Source organism: Dromiciops gliroides, chromosome X, assembly GCF_019393635.1.
Source record: "Dromiciops gliroides isolate mDroGli1 chromosome X, mDroGli1.pri, whole genome shotgun sequence".
NCBI classification, from domain to species: Eukaryota; Metazoa; Chordata; class Mammalia; order Microbiotheria; family Microbiotheriidae; genus Dromiciops; species Dromiciops gliroides.
The window spans coordinates 55,713,289-55,734,782 of NC_057867.1; the positions used below are offsets into that span (position 1 = coordinate 55,713,289).

Genomic DNA, 21,494 nt, shown 5'->3' on the forward strand with positions numbered 1-21,494 from the left:
TAAGTCATACAAAATGTTGAAAAGCAGAGGAATTGTGGCAATTTCTCTATAGAAAGTAGAAACAGAAATAAGAAAAGTTTTCTTCATCAAAATAGCCCATCAATTGATTATATCACAATAACTGGTGACTACCTGTACAGATGCACTATGGTCTTCATACTAACCCTATACAAAATTTACATTCATGCTGGGTCTTTACTACCGAACATAAATACCAAAGGTAAATTGCCATTGGTGTTACAAATATGCCAAGATTCTTTTGTTCAATTATTTCCTAAATCTAGTAAATGCAATCCTGTCTATCAATTCTTTTACTCATACTTACATTTATTTTTTAAAAATTAAGAAAAAGTTCTGTGACATTGTTCATGTACGTTATGAAAGTAGCAGCCCAGTAATAAATAAAACACAAAGAAATGAAAACGAACGTAGGCCAATGTTACTTCTATTGAAAGCATGGTGGCTCTTTAGATGAATGATTACTTATAACAAGATAGGAAGGCTCAAGGTAATCCATGGACAATGCGAGCTGGAGAGCCACCCTGCCTGCTCTTGGCCACCAGATTTTGGCTTTCATAACCCTCCTCTACGACTTTGCTGGGGTCCCAAAGACAAACAACTGGATACCAACTGTGCGGCATGATGTCTCAAAGTGAGGACTAGCTCTTGGAGAATGATTATCTAATACTGAAAAGGCCAACACACACCTGAAGCGTGGATCTACTTGCTTTCATTTAAAGTGGAAAGAACACCAGTGGCACACAAGGACAGCCTGCTTTCAGGTTTGTCTTAATGAAGCAAGGATGCTTTATTCTGAGGACACATCCGGCTGCTGAGGAGGTTGTGGTTAGCTGAGGAGGCTGTGCTATCACTGTCTGCTGCTGAGAAGTGCTAGTAGGTTTGGCCTATTGGGTTGAGAGTCGGGACAATTGATCATTGTTTGAAAGAGATTTTAACAGTGTATTCTCTCGTTCCAGTAGAGTTTCTTTCAACTAATTCTTTCATTTGTTCCTTCAGAACTTCCACTTCTTCTCTTACTGCATCCATCAAATGACTTTTCACCAGATTCATCACCTGCTCTATTTTTGTTGTCAATGGCTACGCTGCTTGCCCCAGATGCACTATCTTCATAGTCATCAACAGGAATGGAAATAACCAAGACAGAGCTGGCCAGACTGTTCATGGGAGTGGTTGAGGGCAAAAGGGGGTTCACCAGGGCATCCTGAATGGGAGGCTTCACTAGAGGTTTATTTTTAGCAATGAGAGAGAGTGGCGGTTGAAGTAGGGGTTCTGATTTTCTTCTAGTCTCATCAACTTTTCCATCTAAAGGTGGGGTCTGAGTCTGAAACTGGCAGACACTAAGGCAAACTCCCTGGAGCAGTCCACATGCCTTTCATTAAGAGGAGTCCCCTGGAACTTCTGCCTGATGTGTGGCTGCTGCTCAGCTGGGACTGGATGAGAGTCACAGGGACCTTTGGCATAGTAACAGAAATCATAGACATACTAGGCACACTGGGACCTGGCACAGCCATAGGCACTCTCACACCTCTGGGGACCATGACTTGGAAGCCGCTGGGTTCCCCTTGACTGCTGCCGCCCATTGGAAGCTGAGTCAGGACAGCACCCTGGCTGCAGATGGCCGGGCCACTTGTTTCTCCGGACTGGGAGGGTCCTTCCACCAAGTGGGCTCCCATGGAGGAGAGGTTCTGGCCGCTGCCTTGGTCCACAGGAAGACTGGACTCCCCAGTGCTGCTAACGGAGGCTCTGCTAGCTGGCTGAACACTTCTTGGGACTGAATTGCTGCCATGTGCTGCATGTAGTCTGGCTGGCTGGGAGGCTGGGCTGGCCGCAGATGCCCAGCAGCCACGGGTGGCTGAGGGTACGCTTAGGCGGGGTCCCCGCCACCCGGGGGGGGCGGTGCTGCACCTGTTGCCGGCGTTTCCTATTGTGTCCCCCTCCCCCCAGACCATGGTGGGCACGCTCCTAGGGGACGGGCTCTGCTGCGGGGGCCCCCACAGTGGGCTGGCTTGCTGGTCCGGAGTAGAGCAGCTGGTACTGGCGCCAGGGGCACAGCTTCACTTATGGGCGTCTGCCCAACGACAAAATGCTGGGACTGGGGCGCCAGCAGTGGGTTAACTTTCTCCGTTGGCAGGGCCCCGGGACACAGCGGTCAAAGAGTGGTCCCCACCTGGGTCGGAGCTCTGCCTGGTCTACACAGCCACGACTACCACCACAAAGCCCCCGTTAGCGCCCAGGCCACTGTCCCTGTCGGCACCGGGCTTGAAGGTGGTGGTGCTATGCTGAATGTAGTCGCCGGTCCTGGTGAGGATGACGCTGTCCGAGTCTTAGTCATAGTACTCCATACGTGTCCATCGCCCGCGTCTATAGGGTTCCCGGATCCGTGGTCCAGCTTGATGATCCGAAAGTGGGAACTCCAGGTATCCGTCATCTGAGAAACGGCTCCAGTGACCAGCCCCAGCCGAGACGGACAAGTGGGGGCTTCCGCTGGCTAGCGCCAAGGCCAACTGCCCGTAGAGGATGAGGTTGGGCGACACGGTGCCGGGGGTCTCGGCGTCGCCCACTTTGTTGAGGATCTCTTCTGACAAGGTAGGCTGGCACACCTCCTCCGGGCCATAGTCTGTGGCTAGGGAGACTTCGAAGATCTTGGAGGCCGTGTACTCAGTGTGGGATTAGTCCGGGTCGTCCAGGCTCTCCGAGTCCTCGGGGATGCTGCTGGCCACCTGCACCATCAGCTCTTCTTCTTGGACAGCGTCTTGGACGTGGTGGGGGCTCCAACGGCGGGGTGGTCCTCGGCCAGGGCTGTGGGGGTTGTTCCCCCCTGCCCGCAGGAGGGGATAAGAGGGGTACCCGGATCCTGCCAACACCAAGCATCTGAGTTCCTAGTCCTGGGGACTGAAACCCAGGTCTGAAATCTGGGTCAGGCGAGTCAGGGGCAGAGCCCGGCCTAGGAGGGTTGCGGGTCGGACAAATCCCCTTTCACGAGGGCTGTTTCCCCCCTCCTCCCAGGCGCCTCTGAGGCTCTGCCCCCCCCCCGTGGGCGTGGCCCGGGCTCTCCACACCGCTCCTTTATTTTATTGGCAATTGGTAACTATAGTTTAATAATATGTTGAAGAATTTTGTCAAGAGAGGTTAGAAGACTTGCCCATGGTTACACTGCTGGTAAATGGCAAAGGTGGGATTTGAAACATAGGTTTTCTCAGAATCCAAGTACTAAGCTTTAGTCACTGCACTAAGCTGCCCCTTATTTGCATTGAATAGTAAATTCTCTGTCATCTTGAGAATGTTTTACTGACCCTGGTTTTATTCTGAATTGGCTACCATTAATAATACTGAAAACTGCTTCTCTTGTGATTTGTGATTCAATAGGAATTTTTAAATTGGTTACCTCATTAAATTGTACTGAAGCCCTGACTCCATATCTGGAAAGATCAAGACACTGGTTATGGAAAGAGGTCATTTGGGCTCTGTTATTGGAGTTTGTTTAATTCTTAATAGCTATATTTCCTATTAGTTATTTTCCTTTTTCTTTTGACTTCAGGGACTTGGAAGATATTTTATTTATGACACCTCTCTCTGATCACTTATTGCTAGCAGCTGATAACCTTTCTTCAGGGTTTGGAAATAACATTTCTTTTTTCAACTGTGTCCAGCATTGCCTTCATTCATCAGGGGAATTGTTTTCCTAAGACATCTTTTGAAGGTCACTCATCACTACTATATTCTCAGTTCATTGTGCATGCCTGCAGCCTTGCAGCCTCTCAATAAGTCTAATAGAATTTATGGTACTAAAGCCCTAAGAGATGAGAGGGAAACTACCCCTTCAAGTTTTGACTTGTGGTAAGACTCCTAGAAAAAGAATTCATTGCAGTCATTTCAAATTAGGGAAAAAAAAGTAAAATGCTAAACTAAACTCTCTATTAAAATGGGAGACTTTTTTTTCACTTACATGTGTATATGGACCTGTGTGTACTAGAATGCTAGGGAACTGTGGATGGTAGATGTATAACAATGAATCAGAATCAAGAATGCTTAAGGCATGGCAGGAAATTGGCGGTCTAGGTTTGGTTGAAGTTCAGAAACCAATTAGGTAGTCTAGAACAATCCATACCCAGGAGCTAAAGGTCATAATGAGTCAAGGAATCAGAAAGTAGTTATGCAAACAGAAGGTGGGTCATCTAGAGATAATGGAGGTCAGGGAAGGAAGTAGGTTGTCAGAAAGTGAGAAAGCTGTTGTTTATCATTCATTCTTGAAGAGGACTATGACATTGGGAGGTGATGTCATGACTTGAAATGTATTGGATTTAAGTGAGGCAGGACTGTGCAAAATCACCAGCCTCACACTCTCCTCCAGAGCCATCTCGGTACAGTGGCAAGAGAGACATCAGGACGACTGGAGATGGCCCTGGATTTTTGAGGTAATGGGGGTGAAGTGACTTACCCAGGGTCACACAGCTAAGTAAGTGTCTGAGGCTGGATTTGAATTTGGGTTGTTTTGACTTCAGAGCCAATCACTGTGCCACCTAGCTCCCCAAGAGATAACAAATGAAGAGAATATAGTTACTGAAAGGTAATGCAAGGTAAATGGTCAAAAGGGTAGGTAGTCATTAAGTAATTACATTGATCACAGTATTAAAATGGCATGGTGAAGGAGGCATTATAGTATAATGGATAGCATTCTGGAATTGGTTTCATGAAAAGTTGGGTTCAAATTCTACCTCAAATGATTCTTGGCTTTGTGACTCTGGGCAAGTTCCTCATCTCTTTCAATCTCACTTTTCTCATTTGTCAAATGAGGATAATAATACTTATTTTACAGGGCTTTTGTGAGAATCAAATGCATAATGCATTTAAAACATCTTTTACACATTAAGGTCCTAAAGGGAAATTAGCTGCTATTATTATCCCTCTGCACTTGGATCCTTCTTACACATTGTTGCCAAAGTCATTTTCCTTAAGGGCAGATTCAACCACAGTTACTCTCTTGCTCGATTCTAATGGTTTCCTATTGCTTCTGGGCTAAAATATAAACTCCATTTAGTCTTCAAAGCCCTACACAATCTGGTCCCAACCCAACCTTCCAGCCTCATTCCTCATTCCTCATTCCTCATTCCTCATTCCTCATTCCTCATTCCTCATTCCTTATTCTACTGTCCAGCTAGACTGGCCTTCTCTCTGTTTCCCACGTGATATATTCCATTTTGTACCTATGATCTCCATCTCACATGCCTGGAATGTTCTCTATCCTGATGTCTGTCTCATGCAGTCATACTCTTCTCTTAAGACTAAGCTGGAGCACTTTATGATTAAAGCCTTTCTTAATTTCCCCCAAACTGCTAGTGTGTTTCCTTTCAAACCACATTGTATTTAACTACTTTGTAAATAGTTGTATTTATTCACTTTATGGTAATAGATTTCTAGTGTGTCCCAGAAGTTTTAGTGCAGTTTTCAGCTTCAGTAACTTCAGAAGTATAAATACTACAAACTTACAAAAAACAGCATTTGAAAGATTTTAAAATGTAAAATAATGATGTTTCTTATGAAAGTTTAACATAACCACCATCTTAACTATGCATCACTTCAGACAATATTCAATCATTATAAAAATGTTGATTAGTTTCTGTTCAGTGACTGAAATGATTCCATTTATATTTTTAGCCTTAAGGTCATTCAGAAAATTAGATTTTAATGCATGCATGACAGTTTTAGTATGACTGTGCAAGAAAAAGTCTAACGGAGGTGGGTCAAGTGATCACGGTGGTGAAATAAGATCTTCTCTGTCTGAGCAAGAGTCATTCAGAAATTATCACACATGCAATTACTGATGACAGCATGCCCCATCTTGTTAAAATTAAAATTTGAAAAAAATTCAAAATGAACAAAACTAAATAATTTGAAATAAATATATGTAAACTTTCAAATTATTTTTTAAGACTTTATAGCATTTGTACTTATGAAGTTAACAAAACAAAACTGCACTAAGAATTTTTGAATGTCCTCTATATGTCAGCTAATATACTTTTATTAAGTGACTTCTCTGGGCAAGTAGCTAACTGCTAGGGATACCAAGAAATGCATAAGACAATTCCTACCCTCAAGTAGTTTACAATCTTATGAGGGAAGGCAGTACACGAAAAGAAACTGAAAGGGAAGTAAGGTATGGGAAAGTCCAGAGGAGCACTGCTGGGTGGGAAATGAAGGAATGACTGGCCTGGGGAACTTCCTTAAATGGAAGTAATACATATTCTGGAAGGAACTGTACACTTTCAATCCGAGGGAAGAAGGGACCCCAGGGACAGAAGAGGGAGGAAGGGAATAAGTGCCTACTATGTGATAGGCAGTGTGCTAAGCACTTGATAAAGATTATCTCATGTCATGATGCTCACGACAACCCTGGGAGGTAAGTGCTGATATCATTCTCATTTTACAGTTGGGGAAACTAAGTCAGGGAGTAAGTGACTTGCCCAGGGTCACAGAGATTATAAATTTCTGAAGCCCGATTAGAAGTCCGGTCTTCCAAACTTCAGGCCCAGAGCTCTATCCATTGAGCCATCTAGATGACTACAGAAGTTACTGAGAGGTATGAGTTCCACGGCTAAAATGATCTTTCAAGTTGAAGACTTTCCTGGGGCATGATGAGGAAAATCCAGAGTAGAGCAGTTTGGAAATGAATGCACACATGTATGCACACTTCTTTATTAGAACATAAGCTTCTATATATTTTTTAAAATAATAATCATTTTTATTTAAAGTTTTGAGTTCCAAATCTTATCTGTCCTTTCTTCCCTTCCCCACCCTTCTCCCTGAGGTGGTAAGCAATTAGATATAGGTTATACATGTGCAATTATGTAAAACATTACCATATTAGTCATTTTGTATAAGAACACTTGAATAAGGAAAAAATATCGATATCAGTTTTTTATTTAGAGGTGGATAGTATGCTTCATCATTAGTCCTTTGGGATTGTCTTGTATCATTATATTGCTGAGAATAGTTGTCATTCAAATTGCTTCATCAAACAATATTGCTGTCACCATGTACAACATTCTCCTGGTTCTGCTCACTTCACTATATATCAGTTCATCCATTTCTTTCCAGGCCCTTCTGAAATCATCCTGCTTGTCATTTCTTATAGCACAATAATATTCCATCACTATCATATACCACAACTTGTTTTAGCCATTCCCCAGTTGATGGACATCTCTTTGATTTTGTAACGATTGGAATGATGCCACCTGCTGGAGACTTACTGTAGAAGAGTTCCGCCCATGAAGCGAAGGTCTTTGAGGGCAAGACCAGGAGTCTTTTCTTTGGCGTCAGGAAGTGACACGGGCTAGTGGGAGGAGGAAGGAAGAGACTGGCGCTCAGTCTCAGGCTCTTTCCTTTGGACTCTGGTGGAGAGCGGAGCTAGAAATGTGCTCTCCTTTTAATAGATAGGAATCTAGGCCTTTTCTTCTCTCTTTACCAAACTCTTATTCTCCTTAATAAATGCTTAAAAGTCTAACTCTTGCTAAAGCTTATAATTTATTGGCGACCACTCATTGGATATTTTAGACAGACTAGCTAGAATTTTAACCCTTAACAATTTCCAGTTCTTAGCCACTGCAAAAAGAGCTGCCATAAATGTTTTTGTACAGATAGGTCTTTTTCTCTTTTGGGGGATGTCTTTAGGATATAAACCTAGCAGTGGTATTGCTGGATCAAAGGGTATTCACAGTTCTATAGCCCTTTGGGCATAGTTTCAAATTCCTTTCCAGAATGGTTAGGTCTTTTCAAAACTCCACCAACAGTGGATTAGCATCCCATTTTCCCATCATCCAATATTTTCCATTTTTGTTATATTTGCCACTCTGATACCTAGAGTTGTTTTAATTGGCATTTCTCTGATCAATAGTGATCTTGCTCCTATATATATATATATATTTAGTGAGGCAATTGGGGCCAAGTGACTTGCCCAGGGTCACACAGCTAGTAAGTGTTAAGTGTCCAAGGCCGGACCTGAACTCAGGTCCTCCTGACTCCAGGGCTGGTGCTCTATCCACTGTGCCACCTAGCTGCCCCGCTCCTATATATTTTTAAAGAAGAAAATGCATTTATTACCCTAAACACCAAGACCCCTGCTACTACTGCTGAATCAAAGGGCATGTATGGTTTTATACCCTTCAGGAAAAGTTCCAAATTGCTCTCCAGAATGGTTGAATCAGTTCATAAGCCTACTAACAGTGCACTAGTGTTCCCCTCCAACATTTGTCATTTTTCTATCATATTAGGCAATATGATAGGTGTGAGTTGGTACCTCAGAGTTGTTTTAATTTACATTTCTCTAATAAGTAGTGATTTAGAGCATTTTTCATATTATTATAGATAGCTTTGATTTCTTAATATGAAAAATGCCTCTTCATATCCCTTCACAATTTATCACTTGACAATTTGACTCAGTTCTGTATATATTTGAGAAATGAGATCTTTATTAAAGAAATTTGCAGTAAAAATTTCCCCCTAGTTTTCTGCTGTCCTAATTTTGGCTGCATTTGTTTCATTTGTGAGAAACTTTTTAAATTTAATGTAACCACAATTGTCCATTTTACTTCTCGTGACCCTCTATATGTCTTGTTTGGTCATGATTTCTTTCCTTATGCCTAGATATGACAGGTAAAATTTTCCATGCTCCCCTAATTTGCTTCTAATATCACCCTTCATGTCTAAATCATATATCCATTTTCATGTTGCTCTATACTTCATTTCTACCAAACTGCTTTCCAGTTTTCTCAGCAACTTTTCTCAGCTGTTTTCAGTGCTAGTTCTGGGGTCCATAAGCTTTCAGTTCTTTGAAGATGGTATGATCTCAAGGAGAGTTGTATTTAATACTCTCTGGCCTATGCTCTGGTCTGCGAGTAACCACAAACACTTTTTTCTGCCCTGAAACTGTGATCAAGCTCCCCACTCTTCTGTGGCTACAAGCTATGATGTGCTAGTGGTCCTCCTCACCCTGGGACTGCAACCCAATACTGAGATCCAGATCCACATAAGGGTAATACAAATAGTCCTGAGTCCAGTGGGACCCATGTGATTTCATTCTCTGATCAGTGGTCCAACGCAATTACTGTCTGTGGGCTGAGACCTCTGGAAGCTACTGCTGCTGATACAGTTGCCCCTAATGCCTGCTGCTGGCTTTTGGGGAGTTGCCTGCACTGGACTGCATTCGACTCTCATCCCAGTGAACAGACCTTTCCTACTGGCCTTCTAAGTTGTCTTGAGCTTGGAAATTGTTTCATCCCATCATTTTGTGGTTTCTGTCATTCAGGAATTTGTTTTAAGGTGTTATTTTAGTGTTTTTTAAAGGGGATTTTCAGAGAACTCAGGGGAGTTGCTGCTTTTTCTCTGCTATATTTGTTCTGCCTTTGGTGCCTGATAAATTAACTTGGTTTATGTATTTTCCAAGTAATTTTTAATATATGTTTGTCAGGTTTTTATGCCTAATACATGGTTAATTTTTGTAAAGTTGTCATGTACCCCCGAGAAAAAGATATATTCCTTTTCCTTCCAATATAGTTTTCTCCAGAAATCTGTCATATCTAACTGAGATTTTATTCATCTTTTTAACGTTTTATTTTTTTGGCTAGATTTATCTAGTTTTGAGAGTAGAAAGTTGAGGTCTCCCACTAGTATAGTTTTACTGTCTATTTCTTCCTGTAACTCATTTAACTTTTTCTTTAAGAATTGGGATGCTATGCCATTTGGTACAAATATGTTTAGTACAGATATTACTTCATTGTCCATGGTTCCTTTTAGCAAAATTTGGTTTCCCTTCTTATCTCTTTTAATTAGGTATATTTTTGCTTTTTCTTAGATCATGGTTACTACCCCCTGCCTTTTTATGTCAAATGAAGCATAATTAATTCAGCTCCAACCCCTTATTTTTATTCTGTGTGTCTCTATTTTTCAAGTATGTTTCTTGTGAGCAAAATATTGTTGCATTTTGGTTTCTAATACATTCTGCTATCCATTCCATTTTTTTGAGTGAGTTTATCCCATTCACATTCACAGTTATGATTACTAAGTGTTTATTTTCCTCCAGAATATGAACTTCTTAAGAATGATTACTATATATTTCCCAATAGAATGTAAACTTCTTAAGAGTTTTAACTGATTCATTTGGTCTTTATTATTATGTACTTAATAAATACCTAATTATTTTATTGTTGTATGTGACACCTGAAATGAAAGCGATTTTGAAGGTGATAAGACAAGAAGACATATGAAGAGGAAGATAACTGGCCTAGGAGTTTGTGCAGTCCATGCCTTTGGCCAATGCTTAATGACTTACACAGCATTTATTTATACGACTTCTTCTCATTCGTTCCCCATTACAACACATTGAGTTATTTGTACAGGTGACCAGTTATGACTAGGGCCCATCACCAAGTTAATTTGGTGGGCACCAGGTTAATTTAGAGAACTTTGCAATCTTTTATTAATGCAGGAAAAAGTGGAATTTAGCATACAGATAACAAGAATAATTGCTTTAAAAGGAAATTATAAAACTGCATGCCTGCATTTCCTCTCCTTGTTGATGTATTCCAGGAAAGCTCTGCCTCTAGCTAGATTTGTTTGCTTTTCTGGCTCTTTTCTTCCCAGTAGCAATATTCCTAGCAGCAGCCTCATGGTGTTCCAGGATTTCTGCCTTCAGAGGCCACATCTCATCTACCTCCCAGCATTAGAAGGCTGATTTCATGCCTTGGGTAAACAGATTGGTATACAGGTATTTGGCAGGTGGCATTCTCATTTTACAGATAAGTTAAATGAAGCCCAGAGAATTCTAAAGAACTAACAATTAGAAAAGCTCAAAGTAGGAGATCAGTTCATATGACTTTTAGTCCAGTGGGAATTCTTTCCACTAAACTGTGCTGAAGTGAACTGTCTTGCACTTTGGTTATTAAGCCTGAATTACCATTTCCTTGGGGATTACATTATTTGGTATTAAAACTACAAGCATTTGTTTTACCAATATCAGGCACTTTGTAGTATGCGCAACAGATGAAGTTCTAGAATAGCTTGCAGGGTCTGAAGTTTGGCTAAATTCTGTCTACTATTTTATATACATACCTGTTACATATTCCCTTTGATTAAAACTTTTTTTGATGAACAGAACAGCAAAGGAAACCAAGAGACCTTAATATATTTTCTTTTTCCTTTTAGGAAAGACAGGCACATATTATTTTTCTCTCTTATTTCACTTTGTTTTTTCAATTACATGCATTTTTAAATATTTGTTTTTAAAAATTTTTGCTTTCAAATTCTTACTCCCTGCCCTCCCCTTCCTATAAAGGCAAGCAATTTGACATTGTTTCTACATGTGAAGTCCTCTAAAACTTATTTACATATTAACCTTGTTACAAAAGAAAACAGATTGAAAAATAAAGATAGCTTAAAAAGTATGCTTCTATCTGCATTCAGATTACATCATTTCTTTCTGTGGAGGTAGATAGGATTTTTCACCATAAACCCTTCAGAATTATTTTGGATCATTGTTTTGCTGAAAATATCTAGGTTGTTCACAGTTGATCATCATACAATATTGCTGTTAATGTATTCTCCTGGTTCTGCTCACTTCAGTTTGAATAAGTTCATAGAAGTCTTCTTAGATTTTTTTCTGAAAACTTCCTGTTCATTATTTCTTATAGCATGATAATATTTCTCTCTCTCTCTCTCTCTCTCTCTCTCTCTTTTTTTTTTTTTGGTGAGGCAATTGGGGTTAAGTGACTTGCCCAGGGTCACACAGCTAGTAAGTGTTAAGTGTCTGAGGTCAGATTTGAACTCATGTCCTCCTGATTCCAGGGCTGGTGCTCTATCTACTGTGCAACCAAGCTGCCCTAACATGATAGTATTTCATCAAAATCATGTATCACAATTTGTTCAGCCATTCCGCAACTGATGAGCATCCACTCGATTTACAGTTCTTTGCCACCAGAAAGGAGCTATTCTGTGTGTGTGTGTGTGTGTGTGTGTGTATGTGTGTGTGTGTGTATTTATATTTTTGTGGGGCAATGAGGGTTAAGTGACTTGCCCAAGGTCACACAGCTAGTAAGTGTCAAGTGTCTGAGGTCAGATTCGAACTCAGGTCCTCCTGAATCCAGGGCCGGTGCTTTATCCACTGTGTCACCTAGCTGCCCCCTTATTTATTTGTTTGTTTATTTTTTGCGGAAAGGAGCTACTATAAAAAATTTTTGTACTTAGAGGATCTTTTTCCATTTTTGTTTTTATCTCTTTGGGATATAGACATAGTAGTGGTATTGCTGGCTCAAAGGGTAATGCACAATTTTATAGCACTAGGGCCTAGTTCCAAATTTCTCTCCAGAATGGTTGAATCAGTTCACAATTCTATCAACAATGCATTAGTGTCTCAATTTTCCCACATATCCTTCAACATTAGTCATTTTCCTTTTCTGTCATATTAGCCAATCTGATAGGTATGAGGTGAAACTTCAGAATTGTTTTATTTTGCATTTATCTGTTCAGTAGTACTTTAGAGCATTTTTTCATATTGCTATAGATAGCTTTGATGACCGCATCTGAAAACTGCCTATTCACATCTTTTGACCATTTATCAATTTGAGAATGACTTGAATACTTATAAATTAATTCATTTCTCTATATGTTTGAGAGATTGTTTTTATCAGAGAAACTTGCTATAATTTTTTTACAGTTGTAATTACTAACTGTATGTCTCTCCATTCTGTTTTGCCTATCTTTCTTTTTTACTCTGTCTTCAAAAGCATTTTGCTTTTGACTACTGCCTCCTCCAATCCAGCCTTTTATCAGTACTCCCCCTTCTGCTGTATCCTTCCCCTTCTACTTTCATGTAGGGTAAGATAGATTTCTATCTCGAATGAGCGTGTGTATGTTATTCCTACTTTCCGCCAATTCAGATGAGAGTAAGATTCAAGCATCCCCCCTCACATCTTCCCCTCCACTGAAAAGCTCTTTCTTATCTCTTTTATAATTTACTCTGCTCTATCCCCGTTCCCTTCTCTCAGTGCATTCCTCTTTCTCAACCCTTACTTATATTTTTTCACATATCATCATATCATATTCAACTTTTACCCATACCCTCTGTACACTCCTAACTGTCCTAATAATGAGAAAGTTCTTAGCAATTACAAGTATCATCTTTCTATGCAGGAATGTAAACAGTTTAACTTTATTGAGTCCCTTATGATTCCTCTTTCCTATTTACCTTTTTATACTTCTATTGAGTCTTGTTTTTAAAATTAAATTTTTCTATTTAGCTCTGATCTTTTCATCAGGGATGCTTGAAAGTCCCCTATTTCATTAAATGTCCATTTTTCCCCCTGAAAGATTCTGGGTAGGTGATTCTTGGTTATAATCCTTGTTCCTTTGTTTTCCAGAATATCATATTCAGAGCCCCTCTGCTCCTTTAACATGACTATGGCTCCATGATATTTGAACTTTTTTGTTCCTGATTGGTTGTAATATTATTTCTTTGACCTGGGAGCTCTGGAATTTGGATATAATGTTCCTGGGAATTTTCATTTTAGGATCTCTTTCAGGGGGTGATTACTGTATTCTTTCAATTTTTATTTTACCTTCTGGTTCTAGAATATCTGGGTAATTTTCATAATCTCTTGAAATATAATAAAAGGCTCTTTTTAAATCATGGTTTTCAGGTAGTCAATAATTCTTAAATGATCTCTCCTGGTCTATCTTTGAAGTCAGTTTTTACAATGAAATGTTTGACATTTTCTCCTATTTGTTCATTCTTTTGATTTTGTTTTGTTGTTTCTTGATGTCTCTTGGAACAATTAGCTTCTACTTACCCAATTCCAGTTTTTTAAGAAATTATTTTCTTCATTGAACTTTTATATCTCCTTTTCCATTTAGCCAATTCTACTTTTTCAGTTCTTCTCTTCAGTGAATTTTTGTATATCTTTTTTCTATGTTGGCAATTCTGCTTTTTAACTAGTTCTTCTGTTCAGTGAATTTTTGTGCCTCTTTCACCTTTTATCTTATTCCTTTTTAAGCTATTATTTTCTTCAGTAACTTTTTTGTGCCTCTTTTACCAAACTGTTGACTCTTTTCATATTTTTCTTGCATCACTATCATTTCTTTTCCCAATTTTTCCTCTGCTTCTCTTATTTGATTTTGTAAATCCCATTTGAACTCTTCCATGTTCTGAGTCCAATTCACATATTTATTTGAGGCTTTGGGGTCAAGTGACTTCTTGCCCAAGGTCACACAGCTAGTAAGTGTCAAGTGTCTGAGGCCAGATTTGAACTTGGGTCCTCCTGGCTCTAGGGATGGTGCTCTATCCACTGTGCCACCTAGCTGCCCCTGCACCACCTTGCTGCCCCCCCAGTTTTTTCTTGACTTTTAACTTCACATTACAGTTGGGCTCTGCTCTCAAGTTGGAGGGGGCACTATCCAAAGCTTTGGATTTTTTTTTTGTACAGCTGTTTTCAGTGCTAGTTCTGGGGTCTGTAAGCTTTCAGTTCTTTGAAGGTGGTATGATCTCAAGAAGAGGTGTGTTTACTACTCTCCTTGCCTGTGCTCTGGTCTGTGAGTAACCATAAGCACTCTTTTCTTCTCTGGAGCTATGATCAGGCTCCCCATTTTTCTGTGGCTACAAGCTATGGTGTTCTAGTTCTCCTCCTTGCCCTTGGCCTGGGACATAGATCCTAGTATGAGCAATGCAACAGAGTCTTGCACACAGTGCCAACAAAGAAACCCCTGTAATCTCTTTCTGACCAGTTGTCCCACCCTCTTATTGTCTATGGTCTGAGAGATCAGGAAGCAGCAGCTGCTGTTGCTGATTAAGTCATCCACAGTGCTTGCTATATGATAATTTATAATATGATTATGTCATAATATGGTTGTATTAGATTATTATTTATGTTGTTTGATGGGGTAGCCTATGCTCCAATCTCACTCCAATACAATAGACCTTTCCTGTCAAACTTCTAAATTGTCTTGAGCTGGAAAATTGTTTTACCCCATACTTTTGTGGGTTCTGCTGGTCCATAATTTGTTTTGAGGTATTATTTAAAGTTGTTTTAAGAGAAATTTAGGGGAAATCAGGCCGGTCCCTGTCTTTTCTCTTCCCCTCTCATTATTTCTTATAGCATGATAGTATTCATCACAATCATATACCATAACTTGTTCAACTATTGCCCAATTGATGGACATCCTCTCAGTTTCCAATACCATCTCTTCAATGTCCAGTTCTTTGCCACCACAAAAAGGACTGCTAGAAATATTTTTGTTCATATATGTCTTTTTCCTTTTTCTTTTATCTCTTTGGGATAGGGAGCTAGTACTTGTATTGCTGGATTAAAAGATATGCATGGGGGCAGCTAGGTGGTGCAGTGGATAGAGCACCGGCCCTGGAGTCAGGAGTACCTGAGTTCAAATCCGGCCTCAGACACTTGACGCTTACTAGCTTTGTGACCCTGGGTAAGTCACTCAACCCCAATTGCCTCACTTAAAAAAAAAAAAAGAAGAAGAAAGAAAAAGATACGCATGGTTTTATAGCCCTCTGGGCATAGTTACACATTACTCTCCAGAACATTTGAACTAATTCAGGAATCTGCCATTAGTGTCCCAATTTTTCCACATCTCCTCCAACATTTGTTATTTTCCTTTTCTGTCCTATTAGCCTATCCGATATGTGTGAAAGTGGTACCTTAGAATTGTTTTACTTTGCATTTCTCTTGTCATTAGTGATTTAGAGCATTTTTTTCATGTAAATATATATAGCTTTGATTTATTCTTCTGAAAACTACCTTTCAAATGCTTTGACTATTTATCAAATTTCTTGTATTCTTACAAAATTGACTCAGTTCTATATATACTTGAGAAATGAGGCCTTTATCAGAAAAACTTGAGGCAAAATTTCCCCTGCTCTTGTGTCTAATCTAAGACAAGTACATATTAATGACAATGAAACATAAAACACCAATGTCAGAAGGGTAACTTAACCTCTAAAATATTTCTACTAATTACCTTTTCTTGTAGCTACTAAGTGATTTGGGGCAGCTCCGTGGTACAGTGGATAGAGCAACAAGCCTGGAGTCAGGAAGACTGAAGTCACTTCAAATCCAGCCTCAAATACTTACTAGTTGTATGACCTTGGGCAAGTAACTTAACCCTGTTTGCCTCCGTTTCCTCATTTATAAAATGAGCTGGAGAAATAAATGGCAAACCATTCCAATATCTTTGCCAAGAAATCCACAAATGGGGTCATGAAGAGCTGGACACAGCTGAAAATGAATGAAGAACAAATAAATTAATTGTAATAAATGGAGCTAAGATGGTGGACTAGCAGGAAGAGCTACAGCAAGCTCCCACTCCTACCAAAAAAATCCACAAAGCAGACCTAGAAAATGTACCTGATCAAATCCTTATTGAAAAATCTAATTAAATAAAACCACAGCGAATATTTTTTCTAGCCTAAGTCAACATAGGGAGACAGAAGTTTTGGGATACTGGTGACAGGGCCTCATTAGGAGTTTGCCATATATTACAGCTCTATAGAGCAGAGCAAGAGGAGGTCCCAGACCATACTGGAGGCACTGCAAAAGGAACTGGTTATTTTGTTGCCCACTACCGAGCTCCAGGACACAGATTGAGGGTAGACCGAGGAGGATACTTGTTCCCAGGTCAAAGAAAAAATACAGCAGGAAGCCAAAAAAGCTGCTTCAGGTGCCAAGGAGCCATAGTCAGGGTCACACATGATTTAGCAGCTACATCTGTATAGGAATAGAGAACTTGTTACATGGTATTCTAGAAGGCAAAGGATGTTGACTTATAGCTAAGAATAACTTACCTAGTGAAACAGTATAATCTTACAGGGAATAAAAAGAAATGGCCTTTAGGGGGCAGCTAGAAGGTGCAGTGGATAGAGCACTGGCCCTGGAGTCAGGAGTACCTGAGTTCAAATCCGGCCTCAGACACTTGACACTTGCTAGCTGTGTGACCCTGGGCAAGTTACTTAACCCCAATTGCCTCACTTTAAAAAAAAAAAGAAAAGAAAAGAAATGGCCTTTAAAGAAATAGGGCAGGGGCAGCTAGGTGGCACAGTGGATAGAGCACTGGCCCTGGATTCAGGAGGACCTGAGTTCAAATTTGGCCTCAGACACTTAACACTTACTAGCTGTGTGACCCTGGGCAAGTCACTTAACCCCAATTGCCTCCCCCCCAAAAAAAAGACATAGTACAGCTAAGTGGCACAGTGGATAGAGTGTTTGACTTGGAGTTAGGAAGACTAATCTCCCTGAGTTCAAATCTGGCCTCAGATACTTACTAGGTGTGTGACTCTGGGCAAGTCACTTTACCTTGCTTGCCTCAGTTTCCTCATCTGTAAAATGAGCTAGAGAAGGAAATGGCAAAATACTCCAGTATTTTTGCCAAGAAAACCCCAAATGGGGTCATGAAAATGACTGAACAAGAATAACAAAAACAAAAAGAAATAGAGGACTTTGAAGCATTTCTGATGAAAATTCTGGAGCTATGTAGCAACCTTGATGTTCAAACACAGGAATTAAAAGAAACATAAAAAGTAAATATGAAGGAATAATTACAAAGAATATGAACAAGGATAAGCTACTTAACTTCTAATAAAGGGAAATGATAAGTGTGACCTCTCTGAACCCTATTATCATTCTGGATCATAGAGAGAATCTAATTAGATCAGGTCTGGGAGTGGTTCTATAATATTTTGATGATATAAAGAATAGAAAGAGTGGGGAAGAGGAATTTGGGGGTTCCCAAAGGGTAGGGAGTAAAATAGATTAGATATTATTTCACATAATCAGGGTCCACAAAGTAGACATCTATATAAGCTCATTGTTTGTCCTTTGTTCTTGAAGAGGACCATGACATCAGAGTGATGTCATGACTTGTAGTAAATTGGATTTAAGTGAGGGAGGGTTATGCAAGGTCATCAATCTCTCTCCTCCAGAGCCAAGATAGATATCAGGAAGACTGGAGATGGCCCAGGGTGTTTAAGGAAATTAGGGTAAGTGACTTGCCCAGGGTCATACAGCTAGAAAGTGTCTGAGGTGAGATTTGAACTCAGGTCCTCCCAACTGTTCCATCTACTGTGCCACCTAGCTTATTAAAATAAGCAAATAGAAGGTGGAAATGGAGAGAGTCTGACACTTAAACTTCATTCTCTTCTGAAGGGAATACACACTTACAGAGTGGGTGCAGAAATACATTTCATTCAATAGGGAAACAAGAGGGAAAGAGGAGAAGTGACAGGGGGAAATAGAGGGAAAATAGATTAAGGGAGTCATTGGTCATAATCAAAACAATTTCTAAGGATTTACAAAAATATAGCTCTTTTTGAGGTGGCAACAATGGGAATCTAAGGGGACATCAATAAATTGGGGAATGGTTGAACAAGTTAGGATATATAAATATAATAGAAAACTATTGTACTTTAAGAAATTATAGGGGTAGCATCGTATCATACAGCACAGTAGTGTTCTATCACAATCTTATCTCACAATTTGTTCAGCCATTCCCCAGTTGATGGACATTTCCTCAATTTCAAATTCTTTGTACCAGTAAAGGGCTGCCATAAATGTTTTTTGTACAAAGAAGTCTAACTTTTTATTCTTTATCTCTTTTTGGATACCGACCTATTAGTGGTATTACTAGATCGTAAACTATGCATGATTTTATAGCCCTTTGACCATAGTTCCAAGTTGCTCTACAGAATGTTTGAATCAGTTTACAACTCCAACAACAGTGCATTAATGTTTCATTTTCCCCATATCCCTTGTAACATTTGTCATTTTCCTCTGCTGTCCTATTATCCAATCCAGTAGGTATGAGGTAGTACCCCAGAATTGTTTTGACTTGCATCTTTCTGATTAATAGTGAGTTTTAAAGCATTTTTCATATGGCTATGAATAGCTTTGATTATTTCATATGATAACTGTTCATATCTTTTGATAATTTCTAAATTGGGGAATTGTTCTTATTTTAACAACTTTGATTCAGTTTTCTATGTGTTTGAGAAATGAGGCCTTTATCAGACAAACTTACTTCAAAATTTTTTCACAGTTACTATTGCTAACTGAATTTCTTTCTTTCCACCCTACTCCCTTCCCATGTCATTTGCTCTATTCTCTATCTTTTACCCTTTCCCTTCTCAAAGGTATTTTGCTTCTGATTGTCCCCTCCTCCATTCTGCTCCCCTTTCTATCATCTACTCCCCCCCCCATCCCCTTCCCCTCCTTTCCTGCAGGGTAAGATAGATTACTATACCCAATTGAGTGTGTATGTTATTGCCTCTTTGAGCCACTTCTGATGAGAGTAAGATTCACTCACTCCCCAGAACCTCTACCATCTTCCCCTCCAGTGGATAAGTTTTTTCTTGATTCTTTTATGTGATACTTTACCCCATTCCACCTCTCCCTTTCCCTTTCTCCCAGTGCATTCCTCTCTCACCCCTGAATTTTATTTTTTAAAAATATCATCCCTTCATATTCAACTCACACCTGTGCTCTCTGTCTAAAAATACTTCATAAGGCTGCTCTAATAATGAGAAGGTTCTTATGAGTTACAAGTATCATCTTCCCTTGTAGGAATGTAAACGGTTTAACATTTTCAAATCCCTTATGATTTCTTTTTCCTATTTACCTTTTTAGACTTCTTTAGAGTCTTGTATGTGAAAGTCAAATTTTCTGTTCAGCTCAGTTTTTTTCATCAAGAATGCCTGAAAGTCCTCTCTTTCACTGAATGCCCATTTTCCCCCTGTAGGATTATACACAGTTTTGCTGGGTAGGTGATTCTCGATTGTAATCCCAGTTCCTTTGCATTCCAGAATATCATATTCCAAGCCCTCCAATCCCTTAATGTAGAAGCTGCTAGATCTTGCATCATCCTGACTGTGACTCCAGAATGCTTGAATTTTTTCTTTCTGGATGCTTACAATACTTTCTTCTTGAACTGAGAGTTCTAGAATTTAGCTATAATATTCCTGGGAATTTTCATTTTACGATCTCTTTCAGGAGGTGATTGGCGGATTCTTTCAATTTCTGTTTTACCTTCTGGTTCTAGAATATCAGGGCAGTTTTCCCTGACAATTATGTCTAGGTTCTTTTTTGATCATGGCTTTCCAATAATTTTTAAATTATTACTCCTGGATACATTTTCCAAGTTGGTTGTTTTTCCAATGAGATATTTTGCCTTTCATTTTTTCATTCTTTGGTTTTGCTTTATTGTTTCTTGATTTCTTATAAAGTCATTATCTTCCATTTGCTAATCCTAATTTTAAAGGAGTTATTTTCTTCAGAGAGCTTCTATACCTCCTTTTCCATTTGGCCAATTCTGCTTTTCAAGGCTTTCTTTTCCTCGTTGGCTTTTTGTGTGTCTTTTACCATTTTGTCTAGTCTGTTTTTTAAGGTGTTATTTTCTTCAGAATTTTTTTGTGTGTCTCCTTTATCAAGCTTTTGACTTTTTTCATGATTTTCTTACATTGTTATGATTTATCTTTCCATTTTTTCCTCTACCTCTCTTACTTTATTTTCAAAGTCTTTTTGATCCCTTCTATGGCCCAAGACCAATTCATATTTTTTCTTGGAAGCTTTATATGTAGGAGCTTTGACTTTGTTATCTTCTTCTGAGGGTATATTTTGATCTTTTCTGTCACCACAGAAACTTTCTAGGGTCAGTATTTTTTCTGTTTGCTCATTTTCCCAGCCCATTTCTTGACTTTTAACTCTTTGTTCAAGTGGGACACTGCTTCCAGGGTGGAGGGCACACTGTCCCAAACTTCAGTGGGTTTCTAAAGCTGTTTTCAGAGATACTTCTAGTAATTTGTAAGTTTTTAGTTCTTCCAAGGTGGTATGATTTAAGGAGAGGTATGCTTACTACTCTCTTGGCCTGTGTTCTGGTCTGTAAACAGCCACATGCCTGCTCTTCTGCCCTGAAACTATAAACAGAGTCCTGCTTCACTGTGGCTGCAAGCACTGGTGTGCTTCTGCTCCTCTATCATCTGGGAATGCCACCCAAGACTGTGACCTGGATCTGATTATGGGCAAAACAACATTCCTGCCTCAGTGCTAGCGAAGAGATCCCTGTAATCTCTTTCTCCCCAATTTTTTGGCCCCCTTACCATCTGTGGGCTGAGTTACAGAAGCAGTTGCTGCTGCTGGTGATTCAGAGGCTCCCAAGGCCTGCTCTTGGTTTGCTGGGGCTGGATCTGCCCTGGGTCTGCATCTGTGCTAGTCTGAGCTCCACTCACATGCTGGTAAAACAGACCTTTCCTCCTGACCTTCTAAGTTGTCTTTGGCTAGAAAATGATTTCACCCTGTATTTTGTGGGTGCTGCTACTCCAGGAATTGTCTTATGGCATTATTTGAAGGTATTTAGAGGTGCCTTAGAAAGAGCTCAGGCAAGTCATTTCCTTTATTCCACCATCTTAGCTCTGCCCCCCCCCCAGGGGA

The 21,494-nt window shown here is 39.8% G+C and overlaps 1 pseudogene; it reads right to left on the reverse strand.

Annotated features, from left to right (window-relative positions):
- Window positions 1-808: 808 nt before the first annotated feature.
- Window positions 809-9,231, reverse strand: LOC122733956 (annotated as a pseudogene).
- Window positions 9,232-21,494: the final 12,263 nt, after the last annotated feature.